We start from the raw sequence: 9,729 nt of genomic DNA on the forward strand, positions 1-9,729 counted from the left end.
TTCGCCAATGGGGGGGGGGGGCGCATATGGAAAAGTTTGGGGTGGAAATTCGCATTTGCTCAAAATGACCGGGTTCCGCGCGTCACCGACGTACGCCGCCCGCTTCATGAATTATTCATGAGCTCTCCGGTCCAATGCGCACGCCAGCTTACGAAACTACGATACGGACGCGTCCATTACGGAAAATGGGTAAATTATCGTAAAATCTACATGCATACAGAACACTGTAGGCTTGATGTTTATGGAATTTTCTTTCGTTTTTTTTTATAGTGGGCAGATCTACATGTAAATACAAAAGTTGTTTATGTTGTTTCTGCATATTGTTATGTGATTATTTTGGTATTATGACAAATTTTATATCTCTTAAGATTTGGCATGATTACAAGCATCTTCATTGGTGACTAATACTACATCATACATGTATTTTCTTAGTTTAGCTATTGTATTTTTGCTTGTTGGTCAAAAGAGAATCATGACACACACACACACACACCCATACACCCACATATTTACATAACACACACACAGACACATACATACATACAAAGTTTACAAACCCTGTGTGGCCACACATACACGCAAAGTATACAGACATACACAATCATTCGCTATAGCATATGTACATATAAACACATATACAAAAACAAACATACATTGAAACACACACATACACACAACACACATGACAGTGTATCATCAAGGAGCTATAAATAGCTCCTTGGTGTCATTTTGCATCTTGGTAAAAACATCACATACATATACACCTAAACACACAAAACGTGCATACACAAATTGACACACACACACACACACAAACATTAGAACAAGTATGGAAAACATAATTCACAAAATTAGTTCATGAAATCTTTGGTAACATTTATTCCTCTGTAGTTTCTTTGTGTGGAGCATTTCTTGCACTCCCCAAAGAGCTCAGTGTATACTGTATGACAGTTCTGGTCAAATATAAAACACAGTATATCAAACACATTATTTCAATACATGCATAAGTCTATGTACAACGATAAGTACATGTATACAACATTTAACTAACATAAATTATCAGGCTCAGAAACATTAGATCAAGTTTGGAAAACACAATTCACAAAAGTAGTGGAGTACATTCAATCTTTGGTAACATTTATTCCTCTATAGTTTCCTTGTGTGGAGTATTCCCAAAGAGCTGTGTACCGTATGGCAACACTTGTCATAGTACAGTATATCAAACAAAGTACAATATATCAATTATCAAACACATTATATCAATACATGCACAAGTCTATGTACAGCAATAAGTACATGTATACATTCAACCAGCATAAATCATCAGGCTCAGAAACATTAGATCAAGTTTGGAAAACACAATTCACAAAAGTAGTAGAGTTCATGAAAATCTTTGGTAACATTTATGCCTCTGTAATTTCTTTGTGCGGAGTATTTCTTGCACTCCCCAAAGAGCTCAGTGTTAATGTATGACAGCTCTTGTAAAAATTATAACACAATATATCAAACACATCATTTCAATACATGCACAAATCTATGCACAGTAGTATGTAAAATGTAACAAACATAGTACGTACATCATCATGCTTGGCTCTAGGTCTTACACTGTTGCATTTTATTTTTTTGTGTGTGTGAACTTGGCACATGTATGATGTCAGTGTTTATTTTTTTGTTTTCATTTTTTTAAATGTTATGTAACCACAAATTCTTTTTAAAGATTTGATTGCATATAAGCACAGTTTCGGCAGTTCAAACACTAGTAAATTGGTTTACATTATGCTTATGTTCTTTGTATTGCATTTATATTTATAAATATGGATATAAAGATACACAAATAACTTTGGCAAGCTTGGATCAATTTGATGAAAAATGGAATTGCATATTTAAGCCTCGTGATTCCTGAGCATACCTTGTACTGCTAATAGTAATACCCTGTACAATCCATTCACTTCCAAACCGAAGTATAATAAAATACATTTGAAAAACAACTTGACAGATAAACAATTGTAACTTTTCTTTGGCAAGCTTTGACCAGTTTGGCAAAAAAATATTAACGTTATATCAAAACCTCTTTTGAGTTGCACGATGAGTTGTCAATAGCACACATTACAAAAAAAATACAGACATGAGATTGATGTTGTAATGTACAATAATTTTTAAGTTAAAACTGTATCTAAAATGACACAAAATAGGTAAACAATAGCACACATATTGCAATTTGTATAACAGCATAAAAATATAAATGAGGTGTATGATGCAGACCAATGGTCAATTATTAGCACGTTTCACTTTCATATAATTATTTTTTTTATTACAGCTTTTTAGTTGTTACAAACGTGAATGTTGACATGATACAGAATGCAATGCATACTGCAATTAACTGCGTACATCAAGGTGTGAAATTATCATGGTGACAAAAACGACAACTGTCGGGTAATCTTGCAAAACTTTGCTCACTGCGAACATGAAACAATCACTGCCTAAATCAATACATTAAGTTTTCCTGCCAGTATATATGCACCACCCATACATATATATTATGGATAAGAAATAAGTTATTGTAGGCATCTCAATTTATAACAGACAAGGACTCAAGTAATGATAAAATAGAGAATACCAGCTTACATCTACCCAAATGTAAAGCGTAAAAGCTTAAATCCAAACACACATAAGCTAATGTATAGCCATGTATATACACAAAAAATGTTTCATTCTAGTTGGCTAGCCGAATCAATTGAAGCCAACTTCAAAATTCTTCTTTGAAACAAATGTTTCAAGGCTCCACATTAAATTCAATTGTATTTTCTGGCCCTTTACAAGTTCTCTTATTATGACCACTTTTGTTACAAGCAGTACAAGTCATTTGAAATTTTGGGGCACGCCTACACTTTCCCTCTAGTTTATTGATCCTGAATTGTTTGTGTATAATCTGTTTAAGAGCGGCCTTACTGAAATTCGTAGAGCGAAAATACCATTTTGTGACCAGGTGATTTAGTTTCTCAAGTCCTTGTTGACAAAAATCTACAACGTTTCCGTGTAACCGCATAGCTTCAGGCAAATGGTTGGAGAAAATATGCATGTATGGAGTGACATCTTTAGAAAGAAACAAATTACTGCCATACAAATCCACCCATTTTCGTGCGGCCTTTTCAAAATCTGAAATCTGATAATCAGACATGTTCTGATTTAGGCTATCCATCAACACTTTGAAATCGGTCCACAAAGACTTAATACCAGACAGTTTTGGATGGTCTGGGATAAGGGTGTCAAAGTTTATATTTTCCATAATTCTGCGATGTTCAGGGCCAGTAAATGAGTCGTAATTCAGTTTACCATCACTGATAAAGAATTTCCAATCTGGGATACCAACATTTTCAATAAACTGTTTAAAACGCTGTAAATGTTGACACTTGCTAAGCCGTTCTTCAGATATCCGAACAAAGTTGTCTTCATCTTGTAAGTATTTTATGATCTGATAAATCATCTGGTCAGAAATTCTCAGAAACAAATGTAATGTATCTGGAACAATATTAATGACAGGAATAGATCTAAAAAGTGGCTCTGCAATGCACCCAAACATCTTCTTCGAGGCACAGTTTAAAATTTCCTTCACAGAACGAGCACCTTTCATTTCATCTGTCATGGACCATGTTTTTGTCATGTCATATCGAGATTCCTTTGGGCACTTGCACCACAAACAAGAGTACTTGCTTGCGAAGCTAGCAATTCCTGTAACTTGATTTAAAAATTTTAAATCGCCACCCAGGTATTTTTCCACACTCACAATTTTACCATCAATAGTTATTTCACTCAACCCATCAAACTCCTCTATCAGATCTGACAAAGCTACTTTCAGACAAGAATGAGTTTCAGGGCATTTTAAAATCGCAAGTAGGTAATTACCTTGTTCAGATTTACAGCTTTCTTCTCCTATAATTGTAATTGTGACATTGACTAGATGTGTTTTTTTACCGGCTCTTGTACCATCACCACTGATTTTTATTTTCACTTTATTATTTACAATTAAGTGAGACCTTTTTTGATCAGAGAGTACTGATGTTAGACAGTCTTCTAAGGAACGGTAAACTCCAGTGATTCTTATTTTTCCATGTACTACATCAATTTCTTTGACCCGGCATTCAGAGTTTATAGATTGTTTTCTTTCATTGATTGAAAACAATCGTGGCAGAGCTGCAAAGCGTTGTGCTAATTCATGATATCCCTTTTGTGGGATATTAAAGGAGTCCAAAATAAACAGCATCTCATCAATGTCAGTTTCAGTAATAGGTCCTTCTCTCTCCTCAAAGATGAGATTGATTGTCTTGGCCTTGTCATTTTGAATTTCAATTTTAATGGGGGTAAAACCAGCATTTTTTGCCCCTTCTTGTACTGTACTTTTAAATTCTTTCAGTGCATTAGCTTGGTGTCTGTATTTTTGGGATGGCGTATATTTGAGTTTATTTTTGTTTTTTCCTCGCCCACCTTTTTGTTTTTTCATTGGATTTTTCAGGCGTTGAACTCTACGTTCTAGTTCTAGGTTTTTGCCTTCTGTTTGTTCCAGTTTATTTGTTAACACAGTTAATTCACTTTCTAACTTAATCCGTTTACTTTTTTCTTCCTGAACATCTTCCTGTAGTTTACGCTTCGTGGGGCTGCCTGATTTATGAGGTAGTTTTAATGAATACTCCGTTTCTTTCCATTTCCTTAATTGCATCTCCACTGATTTGCCTCCAGCCTTGACACATTTTTTTGATTTTTGAAACAAACTCTTTACTTTCTGTTTAAGGGTTTTGAAAACAGAAGACAGATCTATTCCTTCAAGAGTGATGTGATGGGTGTTTAGTACCTTGGTCAAAACTGAACGAACCTCATCATCACTCAATTCTGGGCCACTGCTAATTTTAGAGGCAATATTGTACAAGAGCAAGTTATTCACATCAAGCTCAACAATATATGGATACTCTTCGGTGGGCTGTGGCATACCATTTGCCAACAACACAGCACAAGATAGTGCAAAAGATATCAGAACACACATGCTACTTACATTAGCCATGGCTATAACTACATGTATACAAAGTACATTGGTTCAAGGCATCAAATGAATCCTGAATACAAGTACAATATACCTAATACAAATTGCTAAACATATACATACATTTAATTTAAAATAAAACATACATGAATACTATTCTTTGGAATTTTTTTAAAAGTATTATGTTGTTTCGAATACCCAGGGTGGTGAATCAATAAAGCCACTTCTAGCTGTTTAAAAACATGTCATGAATATTTTGCACTGTTGAACATTCTACTGCAATGTATGTAAGGTCAAATTACATGTTAATGTAAACATGTTTAATAATACAAACATCTGCACAGAAGTACACAATGTATTATTCAATTGTTTGCAGCTTCATACAAGGCAAAATCCATCTTGTTGCCAAGCATGCGTTGAAATTTGACAACAATAACAAATCCACGGTGGGTAAATTCGGGCATTCCTTCGCCAGAAAATTCCACCAGGGGTACGCGTTCTACTAGTCGACACGAGAATGTCCCATCTCTGATGTATGCAAAGTCCCCTGCCTTGTTGAATACTCTGTAGTACCATCTGTCCCCCACACATTCATTTAGAGCTTTCAAATTTCTCAAAATAAGCGCTGCTGGTGCAGATGAATGGTAATTACATTTACATCTACGTCGAAGATCTTCAAAAATATCTTTTACGATGGGGATCCGAAGTTCAACTACACTGTTGACTTTACGTTGCCCGTGCAGTGCCTCTTTGATGGCAGTAGCCAAATTCATATAAAACAATTTCTTTGACGAATCATCTGATTGCAGATATTCCAAGGGTATGTCTACAATTTCAGCAGCATCACGCCATTCATTGTACTTGTTTCCCCATCCGACATAATGCACTAATACTTTCAAACTGCCATTTTCCACTTTGGTGTCGATTACTGTCAGAGGGTAGAGCTTCTTAGATGACCAACGTTCAGACTTTGTACGACTGCTTGGTAATGATGGCCCGCGTGAAAGTTCCAGGTAATTTACGCGTGGCTTACGTCTCAAATTTGCCATACCTGTGGTTGTGAAACAACATGTAAAAATGTGATAAATATGTTAAAAAACATGTTAGATCTACTTATTTTTTATTTGGACTTCTTGTCAAATAACGCTCTTGCTCTCGCTTTGTAGTGAACACTAGAATCTAGACTCTCTGAACATGCATGATAAAAATAGAGTATAGTGCCTTAGTTTTTGAATTCTACTAAGTACTAGGCCTACTAGTATACCCAGTTGTTGTGTGTCCGGACAGGTTGTGTGTCCGGACGATCAATTTTAGAAAGTCATTTGGAAAAAATTACAAGCGAAGTTACATCAATTTTTAGTACAAAATGTTAGAAAATATTATAGAGAACAAAATAGAGGATGATTACAACTATTGAATTCATATTTATAGTGTAATCTTAAGACAAAAAAGAAGGCTTCAAAAATATAAAGTGTCCGGACACCCGACCCCCCATCCTACTAACTTTTAGATAACCATCCACTGCACTGCCACTGGCACTGATTTGTAATGTAGGCCTATGTGCACTTGACCATGTTGATTTAAACTTAAAATTGTCATGCATTAATTTAACGTGTTTAAATTTTTTAATTAAGTTACTTTAACTTTAATTTAAAGTCACAAAGGTCAAAGTCTTTCCAAAAAAGGCAACAGACTTGATCTATGACTGACACTGAGTTACAACTTACATGTATTTTGAATACAGAGTGTTGCGGTGTACGTGTCGGCAATGAACGTCCTGTCATTCAAGCTGGAATCCCCCCGTAGACACAAATGGTGCGATCCAACCTCTCTTTGTACAGTTATGAGAATGGGCGATCCTGAGCCGACATTGTAGAAAAAAGCACAATTCTCCTCGTTCTGTTCTTAACAATACATATAAATGAAAGTTTCAGACTCTTTGCAGTCTTATGTCACTAGATCAAAATCCAATTTAGCTAAATACCCGAAGTAGACCTCAAATGTTGTCTGATTTTCCGAGAATGTCAGGCCGCGCGACTTGTAAAATCCACCATGATGAAACTCAGACGTCTTGATACGTCATGACCCGGTATGCTAATGAGGGCAGATATCGCACTGACGGCTGATTGGTTGAACAAATGAAGGGGTCTTAGTTTTTCTTTATTTCCGTAGACAATTTTTAACCAATCAGCATCATTCTTACATGTATTGCAGAGAAATATATTCTGCACAGATTGGCGGGAAACCGGCTTTCGTACGATGTTTGGTTCATGAGATACAGTCTTTGACAGACCGTCCCACCTCGGCACAGCGTGTGCAAACAGGGAAATTTACGTGTAATAATACGCAAATCTGGTGTGGGAGAAGCTCAAACATGTGTTTTATAAACAGCAATTCCGTGGAGCCTGAGTCTCTAATTTCTTTAAAATTTGGTATTATCATAAAAAAAGGTGTAGAAAATAGATTTCCACTCAACCGAGCTTCGTAGGAATTTTACTTTTGAGTCAATTCACATTTCGGCCCCATTACAACATAATTTCGTATCTAGAGTGCCATAGCTTCTGTACACGTACGCGCGTTCGGTCGCTGCTCGGGAGCAAATGCGACTACTTTTCCATATGATTTTTTTCAGCCACATTTTCCCGGATCGGCCGCTTGAAGTTGCTTTTTGTTTGATTCTTTGAAGGGGTGGTCCTGTCACTTCCATCCTGGTCACTTCTAAGTTTTATTCTTATAAATCAACATAAATGTATAATAATCTCAGAAGCCTTATTTAAATATTGCGATCGCAAGCTATTTTTTTAGTTCATGTATTTTGTCCAAAACTTGAAACATCATTGGGCAATGTTTGTGATCCTAAACGAGATGTTGTGTATCGTACTAAATAATTACTGCGAGCGCGAAGCGCGATTAGAAATTTTTAATATACGTTTTTATCTGATCAAAAAGGGATCTGTTAACGGAGCCCTGCTTGCAGTTGCCATGAAGACGTTAAATACTTCAACAATCAAATAATGCGAGCGCGAGCTGAAGTTTATGACATTTCTACCTAAAGAATGGAAATTATGATGATTGAACTTAAATATAAGTACATAACTAAACAATTGATGCGAGCGCGAAGCGCGAGTGGAAATATTGGAGATTTACACCTAAAAATGGGACACTCTATTCTGTAAGCCATGAACAGGATGAGTAATTGGAAATTCTCCTACATTAATAATGCAAGGTCAAAGCGATAGACAGCAAGTTATAAAGCGTATCTGAATAAACATGCGCGCGCGTGTTTTCAGATTTTTGAATCTGGGCATTCTATATACCGGTACCTTATTTTATTATGAAAATCAATAGCGAGCGCGAAGTGCGAGCTTAAAATATTTGATATTCTGATCTTAAAAACATTTAAGCTCTTTATTTCAAGCACTTTGTCTGAAAATTGTGAGCCTGGATATATGGATCACAGTTTAAAAAAATATGCTGATATGTATCATTATTATTACTTTGAGTTTTGACATAGGACCGGGATGTTCTAAGAACGTTATGTCATCATATGAAAGTGATGAGTATCTTCCTATTCCTCTTCCTAAGCGCGAGATGAAACTTTTCGATATTCCATTCTAAAAAAAGGACAATTTGATTATGTAAATTAATATTTTATTCATCATCTAATAAACCCAATGAGAGCGCGAAATTTGTTAATATTATGGCCTGAAAACTGGGCATTCTAAGCACTTTTGTAATTATGAATGAGATACATCAGTTAATACATTTTCAACAATCAATGCGAGCGCAAATTGGGAGCCAAAATGTTTGATAAACTGTCATGAAATGGGGATTTTAAGTAGTTTGTTATAAAAATAATATTGAGTTATACATAACTCACCATCAAAATGCGAGCGTGCAGCGCTAGCTGATACGTTTTGACAATCAGACCTGAACAGGGATATTTTGAGAACTTTATAGAATAAAGGAAAATGTTAGGTACCTGAAAAATCGAATATTAGTATTCAGACCATAAAACAAGATTTTTTTTACAAACCACTTTTTAAAAATCAAATTGTAAATCAAAAAAAATAATGAAAGTTCGATTTCCGAGCTGAAAAAAATTATGTTTTATGGTCTGACTTCACAATTTAATATTTCATATGTAGCTTAGTAATACCTTGGTCACATTTGTTCTACGGCGGCCGTACGGCGAGTCGAGAACAGCCGTTTTAACATTTTTTTGTCCAACTATATATAAGTGGTTTGACTTAAAATTAATAAAACGGCTGTTTTCGACTCGCCGTACGGCGCCGTAGAGCAAATGTGACCAAGGTATTAGCTACATGTAACATATTAAGCCGCTCAAAGATGTATAAATCACTTAAAAGGCAATGCGAGCGCGAGCGAAAATTTTATATAATGAGATGAAAGATTTGTTTAATTGATTTTTTAAGCTACTCTGCTTCCCCTTATATTTTATTCACTCGTCTTCCTTATCTTATGTTTCCCCCTTTTTTCTGCTCTCTCTCTCTCTTCCCTTCTTTATTTCTTTCCCTTTTTTTTCCTTTTGCTCCACCAATAGGCGGGGGGCCGCTGGAGCCGCCTATGGTGGTGGGGCCTATAGAAATTGAGGAAATGTCTATCTAGTACGTTACCCGGCAGTTAGTGAAAAGGAAAAAAAGAAAGATATGGGCCACTTATAGACCGCGAGCCTA

General features: G+C 35.7%; 1 long non-coding RNA gene across 1 annotated transcript; it reads right to left on the reverse strand.

Moving 5' to 3' along the window:
- Positions 1 to 855: 855 nt before the first annotated feature.
- Positions 856 to 7,110, reverse strand: LOC129256207 (uncharacterized). Its single transcript, XR_010296367.1, has 2 exons — positions 6,760 to 7,110; positions 856 to 6,083 (listed from the first exon to the last, which is right to left on the reverse strand). It is a non-coding gene; the product is annotated as an uncharacterized LOC129256207 (long non-coding RNA).
- Between the last annotated feature and the right edge of the window lie 2,619 nt (positions 7,111 to 9,729).

Source organism: Lytechinus pictus, chromosome 2 (assembly GCF_037042905.1).
Source record: "Lytechinus pictus isolate F3 Inbred chromosome 2, Lp3.0, whole genome shotgun sequence".
Lineage (NCBI taxonomy): Eukaryota > Metazoa > Echinodermata > Echinoidea > Temnopleuroida > Toxopneustidae > Lytechinus > Lytechinus pictus.